Source organism: Vulpes vulpes, chromosome 1 (assembly GCF_048418805.1).
Source record: "Vulpes vulpes isolate BD-2025 chromosome 1, VulVul3, whole genome shotgun sequence".
NCBI classification, from domain to species: domain Eukaryota; kingdom Metazoa; phylum Chordata; class Mammalia; order Carnivora; family Canidae; genus Vulpes; species Vulpes vulpes.
The window spans coordinates 192,403,572-192,422,125 of record NC_132780.1 but is presented as its reverse complement, the minus strand read 5'-3'; the positions used below and the strand labels follow the sequence as shown (position 1 = coordinate 192,422,125).

At 39.9% G+C, this 18,554-nt stretch overlaps 1 protein-coding gene across 1 annotated transcript in view; it reads right to left on the bottom strand.

The window, feature by feature from the left end:
- LOC140597911 (beta/gamma crystallin domain-containing protein 1-like) overlaps positions 1-18,554 on the bottom strand; it is a gene marked incomplete at its 3' end in the record, with an annotated part of 152,291 nt that overhangs the window by 69,291 nt on the left and 64,446 nt on the right. The window lies entirely within an intron of this gene.

Sequence of the window (18,554 nt, the reverse complement as noted above, 5' to 3'; positions counted from 1 at the left end):
GCCTCACAGGAAGCCACTCACTTCTGGCTCAGTAGTTGATTGTAACTGGTCTATTCCTGGTGTCCTGTTCCCCTCACCAGGAACACCAGATGTACATAGGCCTATACATCTCTCTTGCTAATATTACCCGATTGATTTAGGTCTCTCTGTCCCCCTCTAAATGATTTGTACGTTGCCTGAGTTATCTGGTGCAAATGAGATTTGAGGGGGTCTGCTGAAGGAATCAGTGGAAGGTCTTTCTCTTAAAAGAAGGTTTACAGAAAAAACTAGTTCTTGGGCAGCCCGGGTGGCTCAGAGGTTTAGCATTGCCTTCAGCCCAGGGCGTGATCCTAGAGACTCAGGGTCGAGTCCCACGTCAGGCTCCCTGCATGGAGCCTGCTTCTCCCTCTGCCTGTGTCTCTGCCTCTCTCTGTCTGTGTCTCTCATGAATAAATAAATAAATAAAATCTTTTAAAAAAAAAAAACAAAATAAAACAAAACTAGTTCTTCCCTGCAGGCCAGTGTCATGTCTGCATATGATGAATGTGACAGCCACTTTGGAACCATGAGTGGCATTAGCCAAAGGAGAATAGATGGAGCAGAAAGGGGACAGAAATATGAGAGCTTGAGTCTTCAAATATATTGTTGAGCAACTGGATTAACAAATCCTAGACCTGCCCTAGTTCTAGAGTTCTCACTATGGTACATAATAAATGCTCTATCCTTTTTTATTTTTTATTTTTTATATTTTTTAATTTTTTATAAATGCTCTATTCTTTAAGCCATTTTGAGTTAGGTGTTCTCTGTTATCTGCAACTGAGCATCCTAAGTGATACAAGGGTTGATATATTTCTTAACCATGTAATTAAGGCTGGAATAAAGATACTGAAGTCGGATAATGTCTTTGAGTGAAGAATGTTAATGAAGTGGAAAGAGAACTAAAAATCCAAGGTTTTAATAATTTGCAGAAGAAATAGAAGGTAGGTTCAGTTTTTCAATGGCCAGAGGAAGGGGAGGAATACTATAGATAGTCCAGAAGTGGTGCTTGCTCCAATCCACAATTCTGAAGCAGGAAATTCTGAGTGTTTGTAGTACAGCCAATAACCTCTCACCTTCCCTTGAGGGCAGGAGGCTGATGACATGTTGGCTGAGTTCTCTTCCCTCTTGACCCAGATACAGGCAGTATGGCTGTGTACCTGGTTACAGGTGCCATTATTTCAAACTTGGCTCCAGGACTCAGTCAAGGAGATAGAGAAGGCCACGGGATATGTGGGCTGGGAGGGTTTCACAAGTAGAGCCCAACTTCAGGACAGTCTCTCACCCAACTCTAGATGCTCAGGTCACCCCAGGAGCATTTCTAGTTCCTCTCTAAAGTGTCAGACATGGAACTTGTATTCATAGCAAACTTATTATGCAAGTTTGTCTGCTGAAACCAGTCTTCACAATTTATTACACAGAAATAATAGACCCAGAATCGTGCTGGAGGGTCCCTAGGCCATGCAGTGACTCTTTAACAACATCTAGCTTCATTCTTTCAGCAAGCATTTTGACATCTCTCTGTGTCATCTGTCAAAGTACATAAGACCAACAAACCCACTCCCTGCCCTCAAGGGTATTAAGGCCTAGTGGACATAGGAGCTCCTTAAGGGGGCACTATTAATTCTGAAAAATAGTTATACAAGGAGTGAGACATGATAAATCTCCCTGGCCTACAAGCTACCCTTAGTAAGTGGTGTGTGCAACGGGAAAGGCCAATTGGAAAGGTTGCTAATTTTTTTTTCCTTAAGGGTAAATTTTAGTTTAACTCCTGAGTAGGCTACAGGTAATCATAAGAAAGGCTGAGCTTGGCTCCCTGGTGAGAAAGTTAAGATTTGTAAATGGAAGTACAGTTTTCTTTGTGAATAGTCACTACTGATCTCTTATTAAGGACAATATCTCTTGGCTTAAGAAAAAAAGTAAGACAAAATAAAATGAAATCCCCCAAACACTGCCATATTGATCTGGAATTTTAGCGGAGGAGATTTATTAATTTGCTAATTACAATCTGTACTTTCCTTATTTTGGCACATATGTTGCCAGAAATGAAAGAGTTTCAGCATTAGGTCATTCACTTTACTCAGACTCATAAATAAGTGGAATATTTGCCAGCTCATCCAGTAACTCTCCCTGTTTCCATTTTATTTGGCTTGGTTTTAAAAACCAGATTGCCCTTTTCCCTGGAGATTAAGCTGGTAGAAAATTAATAATGGCAAAATTGTCTACCTTTTCCTAGGTTAAAAGCCACAAGGCTATTTCCAGACAAATCTAAGCTTTGTGTGGCTTGAAGCTTATATAATTTGGAGGACCCTCTTTAAGAAAAAGAAAACAACTTATTTTACATTTTCACAATTTTTAACATTAGAACCTCTCCCGAAGGCTTGGGAGTGGCTCTTGAAGCATAAACCACATTTGCTTCCTATAAACCTGGTTCAAGTTTTCCTAATTTGGTCTACTTCATCAAGTTGTTCCTCAGCATTCTAATACACGTAGCCTTATATCAAGGCAATTAAATGAGTTTCTTTATCTGATAATTCTTTTTATTAAGGAGGCTCTATGCCCATCATGGAGCTTGCACTCATGACCTCGAGATCAAGAGTCACCATGCTCTACCAACTGAGCCAACCAGGCCCCCCTTTTATCTAATAATTCTTGCTTCAGAGATAATGTTCATGGGGATCCCTGGGTGGCTCAGCGATTTGGCGCCTGCCTTAGGCCCAGGGCTTGATCCTGGAGTCCGGGGATCGAATCCCACATTGGGCTCCCTGCATGGAGCCTGCTTCTCCCTCTGCCTGTGTCTCTCCCTCTCTGTCTCTCATTAATAAATAAATAAGATATTTAAAAAAGAGAGAGAGAGAGATAATGTTCATGCAAAATAAAATGTGACACTAGGTAAAGTTTCGGTTTAACTACAGCGTACAAATTGATGCTGTGCTGCCATCTATTGTCTGCTGGAAGAACTCAGTGTGTTCCAGTAAGCCTTGGAGCTGTGATTTCAAAGTTACTCAAGGGACTTCCAGCTGCACTGAATGATTTCCTCATGAGAGCTTAAAACCCCGGCGATTAGAACCACACTTTTTTTTTTTTTTAAGATTTTATTTATTTCTTCATGAGAGAGAGAGAGAGAGAGAGAGAGAGGCAGAGACACAGGCAGAGGGGGAAGCAGGCTCCATGCCGGGAGACCCATGTGGGCCTCGATCCCAGGCTCCCAGATCACTCCCCAGGCCGAAGGGGGCACTAAACCTCTGAGCCACCCGGACTGCCCTAGAACCACACTTTTGAATCAAGGCAGTAGTTGTATAGCTACATAAGTTTCCTGGCCATGAAGAAAGAGAGAAAACTTTTAATTCACTAACTAATAATTGTGTAGTTTTGTTTTGTTTTTGCTGCAACTGCTAAATGGTAGCCCTCTATTATTATGGACACACACCAGCAGAACATTCTAGACTTGAAAAGGCCCTAGAGATGACCTGGTGCAGTCCCCTCACTGCAGATTTGAAGAGACAATGATTCTGAGAAACCATGAGGCTGACAGAACTATGGGCCCTGCTGATTAGTCATGAGAATGGAACTGGAAGTCTGACTTCTATGCCGAGGCTCACAAAGAGGCAAACGATGACAGTGTCACCATAAAGCCATGTAAATCTGGCCTATCTCCAGAAAACAAACAAGCATGTATATTTATTTGGAAACCAAGGGTTTTAGATGTACAGAATGGGTTTTTCTTTCAGAAGCAAAGTATTCAGACTTCTATTTTTCTCAGCTGAATAGGAAATGGAATGTAGGGGAAATCCCTGGGTGGCTCAGGGTTTAGCGCCGCCTTCAGCCCAGGGTGTGATCCTGGAGTCCCTGGATGGAGTCCTGCATCAGGCTCCCTGCATGGAGCCTGCTTCTCCCTCTGCCTGTGTCTCTGCCTCTCTCTCTCTCTCGAATAAATAATTTTTTTTTTAAAAAAGGAAATGGAATATAGCTGTGGTGTGCACTCATATTTCAAGCCCTACCAGCCTAGCCATTAGTTATGTGATCTTGGCAAGTTACATAATTTTTTTAAGCCTCAGCTCCCTCATCTACAAGATAGGGATGATAACCAGATGGTCGTGAGGATTGAATTAAATTAATTAAATTAGCTAATGCTCATAAAAGAATTAGCTAATGCTTATTAGCTTAGTACTGACACATAGTAGGTGCTCAGTAAATACCAGTTATTTTAATTGTGTATATGAATGTCAGTTAACATTTCTTGCTAACAGCTTACTGGGTATCATGTAGATGTTACTTTGAGCTAGCATATTGATCAGGCTCAACCGTGAAATAATATAGAAACAAGAATGGCAGAGATGGGGGTACAGAAACCCACCTGACTCCCCAGGTCAGAGACTAATTTCAAGTTCTCCGCAGATGAGTTTCATGATCACAGTGGGATGGAGATATAAATATAATTTTCTATATTCATTCAAGTTTTAAAAATCTAAAACATTCTCAGAGTTTTAGCTATATAAAGAATACTCTGACATTCACAGAAGTACTGAGCACTGGCAAACGGTAGTAGCTTTTAACACAGAAACTCTGCCATCTACTGGTTGCACAAGATCATCAATCTACTCATCTTTTATTATTTTATTTTATTTTATTTTACTTTATATTTTTAAGTGTTTCTATAAAAAGTAACACTCTCTGGTCCAATCAGCCTCCATCATCCTGGGCCCCTCAATGTTTTATTTTTTATTTATTTTTAAAAGATTTTATTTATTTATTCATGGGAGAGAGAGGGAGAGAGAGAGAGAGAGAGAGAGAGGCAGAGACACAGGCCGAGGGAGAAACAGGCTCCCCATAAGTCCGATGCAGGACTCGATCCCAGGACCCCAGAATCACACCCTGAGCCAAAGCCAGGCGCTCAATCACTGGGCCACCCAGGCCCACCCCCTCAATGTTTTAAATAGTACCATAAAGGTTTGGGACCATCTCCAATCTGCTGTCTGGAGCAGAATGTCCAAGTTTCCCTCACATCCCATTGGAATGCAGATCATTTCTCCAACGAAGCCTGGAGACCTTTGCCATAACAATTCCACTCTGTGAAATCTAGGCTTTGGGTACTACAGAGTCTGTGAAACTTAATCCAGCTATCTCAGAACAGAATCAAGCTATCTGGGCAGCCCTGGTGGCCCAGCGGTTTAGCACCGCCTTCAGTTCCAGGGTGTGATCCTGGAGGCCAGGGATCGAGTCCTGCATCAGGCTCCCTGCATGGAGCCCGGTTCTCCCTCTTGTGTCTCTGCCTCTGTCTCTCATAAATAAATAAATAAATAAATAAATAAATAAATAAATAAATAAATAATCTTTAAAAAAAAAAAAAGAATCAAGCTCTCTCAGAATAATATGTAAATTTTCATCATCTGGGATCACTCTTCATGGTCAAGAAACTCTGAAGCCCACCCAGAACCAGGCTGAGCTCTACAAAGTTTGGCTTTCTTACTGGTTGGTGTTCACAGAGGAAGGAAGGATCTCATTCTGGGCAAGAGCACAGAGGACAGGGAACCAAAATAACCTGGGCAATAACGGTCCCAAACCCCAGGAGAACTGACAAACTGAGGTCTGTGTCTTAAGGAGGGGCTCAGTTTCAGCAGGAGACTCACGTTTGGCACACAACTGCACGTTCACTCACTTAGAGGAGCCAAAGGTCACGGTATTTTTTTCAACTTCTCTTTATCACACTTAAGTCCAACACGTTTAGTTGTTAAAATATAAAAGAAAGAGATTTTCTAGATTGCTGGTATTTTCTTTTAAGGCTATTTGAGTTCCTATAATCTAATGGGAGAGAAGAGCAAATGTAGCTTTTCTTTTGATGGCATATCTAATCCCCAAAGAAAGACTATCTAATGACCTTCCTAAGCTCATAAATAACAAATTAATAATGCAAGAGAGAGTTTTTAAAATTGCTATCCTTTGCAACACAAAACAAAGCTGGTGGTGATTAGATTACCCGGGGGCAGGCAAGGAGCAAGAAGCCTGGCAAAAAATGATTATAGGTACAAGTGTAGAAAACCAACCCTGAATCACCAGGGCAACCTGGGGAGTCATCCTTGGGTTCTCTTGCTTCATCGCCCCACCTCTGATCACTGGTCAAGGAGCCCTTTGTCATCACACCTGAGTTTGCTTTAAAAGACCCTAAAGACTCAGCCACATGAAAACTCTTTGTTGGACACATTGCTGGGAAGCTGAGAAGGGTGTTAGCCACCATCTTACCTAATAGTCTCTCAACAGGGCCTGAAAAAAGAAATGTCTCTCATTGTTTAGTGCCAAAAAAAAAAAAAAAAAAAAAAAGCTTTTCTTTTCCTCACCTGCTGTCTTTCAGACAATGTGGACTGTGTATCTGATTGTGAATCAATTTTAGTTACGCTACAGAGCTTTGTGAATGTATACTTCTTAAGTAATTGTCTCTCTGGTCTTATCACATTATTACTCTTTTCGTTTTCTGACCTTTACTTTTACATTGTTAATTCAATATAAACTGTAAATCCTTTGGAGGAAGCAGTGATGGCGTATAAATACATGAAACGTGTTGCTTGCACCTCACCAGAATGACGTCCATCTACCCTCGTCCATTCAACTGACCATGATCCCAATCCCGAACTTCATGATCTTTCCAATTTAGAGCATTTTCCAGCTATCCTCTGTGACCTAGTCTCCTGCATCCTCTAACCCACTCTAACATTATAAACACATTGGTCTTTCTAATATTTTCTTTTATTTGAAAACCATTAGATGGTTCGGCACTGGGTACAGAATAGTCCAGCATTCAAGACAGTTTTGCTATATTGTACTTTCATTATAATCATTGATGGCTTTTGCTCTCACGGAGTAAGTTCTTTTTTTGGCTCAGAGAGTACGTTCCTTACGGAGCTCGTATGTATGATTCTCTCTGTTTCTGTCATGGCATATAACCACACCTGTCACATCACAGATGTTCGGTTAGGGTTTACTGGGTGGGTGAATACAAAGCCCTTTCTGCAAAGATGGTTTGACTCATGACTACAGCAGCTGCTTGCAGAGCCTGTACTGTTTATGACTATTTCAAATAACATCTGTATGAAGCTTTGGTTCAAAAGCACCTCTTCCTAACCACAATAGTTGCAGCTAGGCTGGTCTGTCGTTATTTTCCATAAGGCTATGGTGACATCGCACGCTTTGAAGTTGACTTTATAGCACCTTTAATACGTATCATCTGCTTCCTTTGTTTACCTTTGCCACACCTTAGCTCAATAATCCAAAATGACCTTGGTGCCGACCACAATTAGTAAGAGTCTATGAAACTCTAGGGTCCCTAAAGAACTGGCACCAAACTTGTCTAAGTTGGTCCTTCTGGGTCCTCAAAGAATTATCTTCACCAAACTCGACCTTTACTAATAATTGCACTGCTGCAAATGTTATTCCTCTATAGCAATTTAAGAAGCAAAAAGTTTCAAGATAAATTGTGTAATTGTTCCTTGTATCAAAAATGTTTAGCATTTACTGTATTTCCTGAACTCACAGATAACCACTTTTCTTACAAATCAGGTACTCTCAAAATTCTCACAGCTAGAATTCAGAGATTTAAAGGCTCTATTCAATCTATTATCTATACAGTGGTCTATAAATCCTATAAATCTAGAAGTAAGAATTGAGTCTTTCTTTATATAAAGATTTTTATTTATTTATTCATGAGAGAGGCAGAGCAGGAGAAGCAGGCTCCATGCAGGGAGCCCGATGTGGGACTCGATCCCAGGTCCCCAGGATCATGCCTTGGGCTGAAGGCGGCGCTAAACCGCTGAGCCACTGGGGCTGCCTAGGATTGAGTCTTTGAATGGTCCTTGTAAGACATATAAAACATTTTCACACACAATATGGTGCTTACAGTAAATGCCCTTTGATGATAATATGAAACTAACAAAATTATTTTAAGATAAAAGAACGGGTCTTTTTTTTTTTTTTTTTACTTTTTCAAGATAATTCCTACAGATGTTAGTTTCTACATTAGTTTCTAATTTCAACTGTCAATCTCATCATGTTTGACTTCCTCAATTTCCAAATATCTGGCGGTTGTTCAATGATTAATGTAAAATGATCAGTAATTAGTGCCTAATTGTCTGAATTACATCTTTGGCTTCCCTCATCCACCTGTACCAGGTAAGTAAACTTTACCAGAGTTGCTTAAGGGCCTCCTAGATATGTCCTTCAGTAGTGACTAGAATTGTCATCATTTACGTAATGATGAGTTCAATTAGTATCTTTAACTGGTGCTAATGTTACAAAAGGAAACTCTAATTAAAAATCCTTTCCAACAAGAAGTAATCATGCAAAACATATTATGGACACATTAGAAATACCGATTTGCTGACTGATGACAATGAGAAGCTGAATCTGAGAAGAGACTGATTTTATACTCTTGGCTCCCATAACTGAAATCCTCTAAGGTGTAAGAGGTTATCATTACTCTTCACCCAACCTAATAAATTTGTCCTTACACAGATGCTAGAAACAAGCTCCAAATTCTCCACTAAGGGGTACTCTACGGCCGCTCAACCCCATTCTTCCTACAGTTGTGGTCAGAGGGATTTGTTTGTTCTTCTCCTATGCACAACTGGCTTCATTATTTATCCTTTGCTCAGGTCTCCTACTAATTCTTTCCCCTTTCCTTTTAGGAATCTCTGGCTATCAAATTCTATTAAGTCTAATTTCAAAATGCATTCCCCCCCCCCAGTACACTACTGATTATAATGAACCTTGTGTTTCTCTTCCTTTAGTATAAACTAAAGGAAATCCCAACTGACCAAAGGGTTGTGCTCCAAAACATTTTTTTAAGGTAACTGACTTATTATCTTGTAAGTACAATATTATAAATGGTAATTTGACTCCCGGATAAACTACATGAAAAGTCAATTTCATGTAGATAAAATAGTACATACACCCTAGCAAAAAAAAAAAAAAAATAAAATAAAAGAGAGAGAGAGAGAGAGAGAGAGAGAGAGAAAGAAAAAAAAGAATGGTAATATGAATTATAGAATTCTTGCATTGACACCACTGGCCCCACACATCCTAGGCTGAGCACTGAGGTACCAGGCTCAGGACTGGCCTTTGTGTGCAACAGCTCTTCAGACATAAAGGACTAAACTAAAGGCCATGCAGGGTTCAGGTGAGTAATAGGAGCTAGTTGTGAATTTCAGGCTGAATGCTATGAAGTGACATTTTTATAGGTCAAAAACAGTCAAATAAGGTCCAACCTAGCATTATTTGTTAATGTTCATATTGGGTATTCTACATACATTATATCCTCAGTTCAATTATGGGCTTCTTAGGAGGTAAGAACCATATCGACATGTATCCCTAGAACCTCTACTCAGTTACTTGGTAGGTATAAAATAAACGCTTTTTTTTAAAAGGATATTTTTTGCTTATTTGAGAGAGAGAAAGAGAGAGGGACAGAGAGACAGAGAGAGAGAGAGAGAGAGAATCTCAACCAGGCTCCCCGCCCAGGGCAGAGCCCAGTGCCTGGTTCAATCCCAGGTCCCTGAGGTCACCATCCGAGTCAAAACCAAGAGTTGGATGCTCAACTGACTGTGCCAGCCAGGCCACCCCCCACCTTTTTTTTTTTTTTTTTTGATCAGGGATGATATAAAACAAGTTTTTTCTTGCGGCACTGACTGAGAACCCAGGCTTCTAGCACTGAGAAAGAGTTGAGTCACTAAACCACAAAGCATTCTACTCCAAGAAGGTATTTGTTTTGTTTAATAGAATTTTAAATTAGGGCGTGTCAACTCATCAGGTAGAGGATTTGTGATTCAACAAGCTGTGTGCACATAAGAGATTTTTATTTCTGCATCTAACATGAAGGTAGGAACTTTCACAATATTTGTGGATATCAGGCACAAGCTAACAGAAAGAACAGCTATATTCATGTTCTTCACTGCCTTTAATTTAAAAAAATTTAAATATTGCCAATATTTCAAAAAGGAAATAAACTTGTGTTTTATAAACCAGATAATAGTGTGATATATCTCAGATTTCTTCAAAATGAGCAATTCATAAAATTAAAGAGTAGATACAAAATTTTCATTAGGGTTTTTTATTTGCTGTATTAGTTATAATGGAAGAAAAAGGCTACTGGCATTTTCCCAGCATCTACAATTGCTATTTACTAAAAATAATCAAAATGATGTTATTAGCAAAATTAATTCCCCAATCTGTCATCCTTTCTTCCCTTTAAAATAATACAGTCTTGGGGCACCTGGATGGCTCAGTGGTTGAGCATCTGCCTTCAGCTCAGGTCTTGATCTCAGGGTCCTGGGATCAAGTCCTACATCAGGCTCTCCCCAGGGAGCCTGGTTCTCCCTCTGCCTATGTCTCTGCCTCTCTCTGTGTGTCTCTCATGAATAAATAAATAACATCTTTAAGAAAAAAAAAAGAATCTTAGAGTTTCCCTCTATTTAGGAAATAGTCAAAATGAAGTATTTTATCACCCTCACAAATTTAGCAGTTACAACCATCATTGGACATCATTGGACTTCAAATATGAGAAAATCATATAACTGAAATTATTAATTTATATAATGTATTTTTTTGAAAACCCAAAAGATTCAACATCGAATCATCACCTTATCATTCCAATGGATTACTCATTTTTTCAAAAATTTTATTTATTTCTTTGAGAGAGAAAGAAAGAGTATGGGTTGGGGGAGAGGCAGAGTCTGAGCATGGAGCCTGATGCAGGGCTGGATCCCAGGGCCCTGAGATCATGACCTGATCTGAAGCCAGAAGCTTAACTTGACTGAGCCACCCAGGCACCCCTGGATTACTCATTTTATCCTTTCACTTACCCATCAACTAGTTTATATAAGTCACTAATAGACAAGGAAGACAGTGATCAACCTAACTAAACACTTGGATTCTCCACTTCAGCGCCAAACAAGTTCCTGAGAAAGCAAAACACATATTGATTTACTATTTATCTGGATATAGGACTGGCCATAGGCACACGGGTGGAATCTGACATTATTTCTCTCTTTTTTCCCTTTGCCTCCTCACCATGGATCCCAGGAGCTTCCTGTGGTTCCATATCAATTATTAAACAGAAAACTGTTGATCTAATAAAACTAAATAATGGGAGAGAACTATTCACTTTCTGTGTGCACTGGGGTGAATAACATCCCCCCCCCCCCAAATTCGCGGTGCCCTAGAGCCTCAGAATGTGGCCTTATGTGAAATAGGGTCTTTGCAGATGTAATTAGTTAAATTCAGATGGAGTCACACTGGATTCAGCTGGTCCTAATCCAATGACTGGTGCCCTTATAAGAAGAGGGATACCTGGACAAAAAGACTCAGCCACACGAAGATACAGAGGAGGCTATGGGACGGTGTTGGCAGGGACTGGAGGGACCCAGCTGCCACCAACAAAGGGATTGCTGACAGCAACCAGAAACTAGGAAGAGGCAGGGAAGGATCTTCCTTGGAGCCGTCAGAGAGAGGATGCACTTCTAGCCTCCAGAACGGGGAGGGAACAGGTTTCTGTTGTTTCCAGTCACAACTTGGTGGTACTTTGGTCTGGCGGCCACCGGAGACTCATACACTATGCTACTCTGCTGAGGGGAATGTGCATTTTTTTTTTTTAAAGTCTTCTAGGAGATGCCAGTGGTTAAGGCAAAGGGAAGAAATTGCACGTATTTCTGGTATCAATAAAAACTCAGAGGAGGAGACATTTTTTAGGGAAGTGAGCCTTCTGAGTACCTTTTAAATGAAACCCAGCATGTGCCAGCCTCCTCCAAAGAGGTATGGGCCCAGGCTAGTCTGAGTGGAGCGTTTCACTAAGCCTTGTGGAGGGAAGAAAGAGAAATGCAAAGAATGCATGCACACTGCCACCCAGGGCACTCCAAAGATGCCAAAAGTCCTAAGATCAGAAATGCTATTTTGGATAATCAGAATCCCTGAAGTAAAGCCAAGAACAATGGGAGACCTAAGGAGGAATCTCTGAGTTAAAGAGGATTGGATGTGTCTATACCATGCATTCCTTTAGATGCTGGCAAAGTCATGCCATATATCAAAGTTAATTCCAGATGGCTAAAAGAATTAAATGTAAAAACATCAAATCACTAAGAAGTTGGAAGTCCTAATAAGGCAGGATAGAAGATAATACAGGATGGGAACAATTTCATAAGATTAAAAGCAATGGGGGGATCCCTGGGTGGCTCAGCCCAAGGCCTGATCCTGGAGACCTGGAATCGAGTCCCATGTCAGGCTCCCTGCAAGGAGCCTGCTTCTCCCTCCTCCTGTGTCTCTCCCTCTCTCTCTCTCTCTATGTCTATCATAAATAAATAAATCTTTAAAAAAAAGATTAAAAGCAATGGAAGAAATCAAAAAAGAAAAATACTGTGGAGCAAAAATTTTACGAGGCAAAAATTTTAACTTTCGTTACTACTTTAGTTTTGAAAGATTTTTAAATTTATTTTTTTGACAGAGAGACCGAGAGAGAGAGAGAGAGAGAGAGCGCGCGCATGAGCAGCAGCAGAGGGAGAGGGAGAAGCAGACTCCCCACTGAGCAGGGAGCCAGATGTGGGGCTCAGTCCCAGGACCCTGGGATCATGATCTGAGCCAAAGGCAGATGCTTAACCAACTGAGCCACCTAGGCACCCCCATGTTTTTTTTTTTTTGAAAGATTCTATTTTATTTTTATTCATGAGAGAGAGAGAGAGAGAGGCAGAGACACAGGCAGAGGGAGAAGCAGGCTCCACTCAGGGAGCCCGATGTGGGACTTGATCCTGGGTCTCCAGGATCAGGCCCTGGGCTAAAGGTGGCGCTAAACTGCTCAGCCACCTGGGCTGCCCCGCATGTGTTTTTTTAAAGGCAATAACAAGCCAAGAAAATATTTTCAACAAAAATATCCACCAATTTCTTAAGAGCCATACTGGATAAAGAAATCATAGAAATATATAAGAAAAATATTAGCAAACCTAGTAAAATACGCAAGGGAAATGAATAATTTTTAAAGGAAGAAAGAAAAGGTTAATGGATACATTTTCCAAACCTCATTAGTAACCAAAATATATAAATTAAAGTAACAATAGATACAATACAATTTTAAAATTAATAATGCTGAATGCTTTTATATACTACTGGGGGATATGTTAATCGCTATAGCCTTTCAGTAAGCAATTTATTAGTATTTATCAAGAGATTTTAAAATGTTAATATACCTATTAATACCCTGTGATTCTACTACAGGATGTTTGTAAGGAAATATTCAAAAAAGTCTTCAAAGAGTTATTTACAAATATGTTTATGGAAAAGTTATTAATGATAACAAAATTTTCAAGCAACTCAACTAATTCGGGTAATGATTTACTAAGTTATGAAACATTCATATTATAGAGTGCCATTTTTCCTTTAGGTCATTGGGTAAAGCCTGGGATAAAATGGCAAGTTGAAAAATAGGATAAAGAATTGTATATTGGGACACCTGGGTGGCTCAGCAGTTGAGCATCTGCCTTCAGCTCTGGGTGTGATCCTGGAGTCCTGGGATCGAGTCCCACATGGGGCTTCCTGCATGGAGCCTGCTTCTCCCACTGCCTGTGTCTCTGCCTCTCTCTCTCCATGTCTCCCATGAATAAATAAATAAAATCTTAAAAAATTTTGTATATCAACAATGTTAAATATCCAAGAATGTATGGAAAGGAAATATACTAAAATTTTTTTTAAAGATTTTATTTTATTCATGAGAGACACAGAGAGAGAGAGAGGCAGAGACACAGGCAGAGGGAGAAGCAGGCTCCCTGCAGGGAGCCTGGCGTGGGACGTGACCATGGGACTCCAGAATCACACCGTGGGCTGAAGGCAGCGCTAAACCACTGAGCCACCCGGGCTACCCTAAAATCTTAATAGTGGTCATTTCCAGCTAGTTGGATTATGAGTAATTTATATCACTTTTCTGTATTTTCCACAACTGTTATACATTTTCTTATAATGAAAAAAAATTAACAAAAAAAGCTGTAAAACTCCTAATAGGCTCCTCAGGGAAGACTAAATAATAAGGATTTTGAGTGGCAGTAGCAGAAGGTAAAACCCAGATGATGGAACAGACCTTTCAACATAATCTAATAAAATATTAATGCACAGATTCTACCTGCCAGTTTCAATTTCTTTTTCCCAATTCCTTAGGCCAAGAATTCCCAGCCTAGATCTGGGAACACCCCAGGTTATTGTCAATTATCTCATGAGAGTCATATATTTATTCTTGGATATTTTCCAAGACACTACTTGTTTTAAAAATTTGCAAGGAAAAAAAATACTTGCAGGACACCTCACTCTGTTTAAGGCAATCAACATCTGTTTTGACGTCTGTCAGAGAATTAAAAAGCAGCCATTGAAAGGTAATTCTGCAGGATTGGCAGCTAGACTGGGGTGGGGGACAGGAGAACACAGAAGTTGGCAAGAGAATGATTCTGTCTTGTTTCCTGCTGTGCATGATTTCAGAATCATTTATCCCACGTCAACAGGGGATAGGGTGCAAATAACCAAAGGGTATCCTGATTCCATTCACTGTTTCATAAATCAGTGTTCGGTATCTTTTTATACCTCCTGTAGCTCCTTTTTATTATCTACGTACATTTTATAGAACAAATCAGTAAGCCCATAAAATGAAACCGGTAGAGAAAAGTAAATCTTTTATTTTTTTTTTTAACTTAAACTCGATTAACATATAATGTATTATTGGTTTCAGGGGTAGAAGTCAGGGACTCATCAGTCTTATGTAATTTCATTGATTTCTGGTCTAATCTTTATTATTTCTGTTCTTCTGCTGGGTTTAGGCTTGATTTGCTGTTCTCTCTCCAGCTCCTTTAGGTGGAAGGTTAGGTTGTGTATTTGAGACCTTTATTGTTTCTTGACGAAGGCTTATATTGTTATTTATTTCCCTCTTAGAACCACCTTTGCTGTATCCCAAAGGTTTTGAACAGTTGTATTCTCATTTCTTTCCATGAATTTTTAAAATTCTTCCTTAATTTCCTGGTTGATCTATTCTTCCTTAGTAGGATGCTCTTTAGCTCAAATATTTGAGTTCTTTCCAAATTTCTGCTTGTGATTGAGTTGCAGAGTCAAAGCACTGTGGTCTGAAAATATGCAGGGAATGATCCCAATCTTTTGGTACTGGTTGAGACCTGATTTGTGACCCAGTATGTGATCTATTCTGGAGAATGTTCCATGTGCACTAGAGAAGAATGTGTATTCTGTTGCTTGAGGATGGAATGTTCTGAATATATCTGTGAAGTCCATGTGGTCTAGTGTGTCATTCAAAGCCCTTGTTTCCTTGTTGATCTTCTGCTTGATGATCTGTCCATTGCTGTGAGTGGGGTGTTAAAGTCCTCTACTGTTATTGTATTATTACTGATGTGTTTCTTTAATTTTGCTATTCATTGGCTTATATAATTGGCTGCTCCCATGTTAGGGGCATAAATATTTACAATTGTTAGACCTTCTTGTTGAATAGACCCTTTAATTATGATATAATGTCCTTCCTCATCTCTTATTTCAGTCTTTGGTTTAAAATCTAATTTGCCAAAAAATAAAAAAATAAAATCTAATTTGTCAGATATAAAGATAGCCACCCCAGCTTTCTTTTGATGTCCATGAGCAGGATAGATGGTTTTCTGCCCCCTCACTTTCAATCTGAAGGTGTCTTTGGGTCTAAAATCAGTCTCTTGCAGACAGCATATCGATGGGTCTTGCTTTTTTTTTTTTTTTTAATCCAATCTGATAACCCTGTGTCTTTTGATTGGAGCATTTAGCCCAGTTACATTCAGAGTAACTACTGGAAGAGATGAATTTTGTGCCATTGTATTATATGTAAAGTCACTGTTTCTGTATATTTCCTGTGTTCCTTTCTGGTCTATGTTACTTTTGGGCTCTCTCTTCACTTAAATATTCCTTTTAATATTTTTTGTAGGGATGGTTTGGTGGATCACAAATTCTTTTAGCTTTGTCCTAGAAACTTTTTATCTCTCCTTCTGTTTTGAATGACAGCCCAAATGGATAAAGTATTCTTGGCTGCATATTTTTCTCACTTACCACCCTGAATACATCATGTCAGTCTTTCTGGCCTGCCAGGTCTCTGTGAATAGGTCTCCTGCCAGCCTAATGTTTCTACTTTCATAGGTTACGGACGTCTTGTCCTGAGCTGCTTTCAGGACTTTCTCTTTGCTTCTGAGATTTGCAAGCTTCACTATTATATGTTGGGATATTGACCTATATTTATTGATTTTTGAGGGGGGGTTCTATGTGCCTCCTGGACTTGGATGCCTGTTTCCTTCCTCAGATTAGGGAAGTCCTCTGCTATAATTTGCTCCAATATACCTTCTACCCACCTCTCTCTCTTTCCTCTTCTTCTGGGATCTCAATTATCCTAATATTGTTTTGCTTATGATATCACTTATCTCTCAAATTCTCTCCTCGTGATCAGGAGTTGATTATCAATCTTTTTCTCAGCTTCTATATTCTCCATCATCTCCATCTTCTATTTTACTAATTCTTTCTGCCTCATTTATCCTAGCAATTAGAGACTCCATTTTTTATTTCATCTCATTAATAGCCTTTTTGATTTCAACTTGATTAGGTTTTTGCTCCTTTATTTTTCCAGAATGGGATTCTCTAGTGTGTTCTATGCTTTTTTTCAAGCCCAGGTTGTATCTTTATAATCATTATTCTGAACTCTAGTTCTGCCATCTTACTTATGTCCATACTGATTATGTCCCTGGCAGTCAGTACTGCCTCTTGTTTTCTTTTTTGAGGTGAGTTTTTCCATCTTGTCATTCTGCCCAGAGAAGAACAGATCAACGAGAGAGCAAAATACTAAAGTGGCAACAATGACTCCAGAGAAATATACATTTAAACAAATCAGAAGAGACCTGAAACATCCCCCCCACCCCCCGCAAGAGAGAGAGAGAGAGAATATAATCAGACAGGTGAACAAAATAGAGCAATACACTGGATTCTGTGTGTATTTTGGTCCACTTGTTAGAAAACTAGATCCCAAAACTGTAACAAAAGAAAAATTTATATATGTACAAAAAAATTAAATACAATGAAAGGATAGAATGTAACTGTAAAGATGAAAATTAAAAGACGAAAAAAGGAATATAAATAGATGAACAAAAACAGAGCAATACACTATTCTAAGTGTATTTTGCTCAGTTAGAAGAAACTACATCTCAAAATTGTAAGGTAAGAAAAAAAATACATATATGAAAATAAAATTAAACACATTGAAAGGATAGAATGTAACTGTAAAGATGAAAAATTAAAAAGACTTTAATAGAAAAAAAGAAGAAAAAAGAAAAAAAAAAGCAAATATGATCAGACAAGTGAAGAGAATAGCCATCCACTAGATTCTGGGTGTATTTTGGTCTGTTAGAAGAAACTGCATCCCCAAATTGTGAAGAAAGAAAAACTTACACATATACAAAAATAAAATTAAATACAATGAAAGGATAGAATGTAAAAATGAAAATTAAAAAAAAGTTTTTAAAAGAAGAGTTGATAAAACACAAAATTAGTTGAAAAGGGGAAGAGAAAAAAATTACAATTGAAAGACTAAAGAATCACGGGGGAAACCCCCACGAATTCTGTAGCTGTATTCCCCTAGCACTGGAGTTTTGCATTTCTCAGTGATCAGTGAACTTGATCTTGGCTGGATGTTCTTGCTGATTTGGGGGCGGGGCCCATTGTGCTGGTTCTCAGGTGTCTTTGACCAGGGCAGAATTGCACCTCCCTTGCCAGAGGACCAGGCTCAGTAATCTGCTCCAGGTTGCTCTCTTGGCTTCTGTTCCCTGAAGGTTTCCATGCATCTTGCGAGGATGAGAATGAAAATGGCAGCCTCCCCATCTCCAGCCCCAGTGCCCAAAGCTGGGGCCCCCCTCTTCAGCGCACCCTCGGGGAGAAGCAGTCAGTCACTCTGGTCTCCCTGGTCTCCCTCTGTATTCTGTGCTCACCCAGCCTGTGACCGAGTGTTTCTGTCTCAGGCACGTGACCTTTTTGAGTCTCCAAACCCTGCAGACTCCTGTGGCATGATCCTGTGCTGCTCCTCCCTGGAGGAAGGGGGTTCTCGTTGGTTCTGCCATTTGTTGGGCCTCTACATGGAAAGCAGTTGCACCAGCTGTGCTGCAGTTCATGGTTTATGGCAACCCCGAGCTGAGAGCCCACTGCTGGGCTTGCTGATGTAGCCAGTTTTCCCGCTCTGATGCCTGGGAACTCTGTGACACTCAGGCTCCCTGTGACCCCAAGGATCCTGAGACCACACTGTCCCACCTAGAATGCCACTCCTGCTTCACCACCTGAGCACCTTTCAGGTAAGGGACGTCTCTCACCAAAGCAGATTTCTGAAAGCTCTGGTTCTGCACTCCGCCGCTGTATCACTTTCTGGGACCCGGCTGATGGAGGGTCCCTCCGCCACCCCCTGCCCCCTGTGTTTTATCTTCCTGTATATCGTCCCAGACTCACTTCTCCACATCTCCTACCTTGCAGAAAGT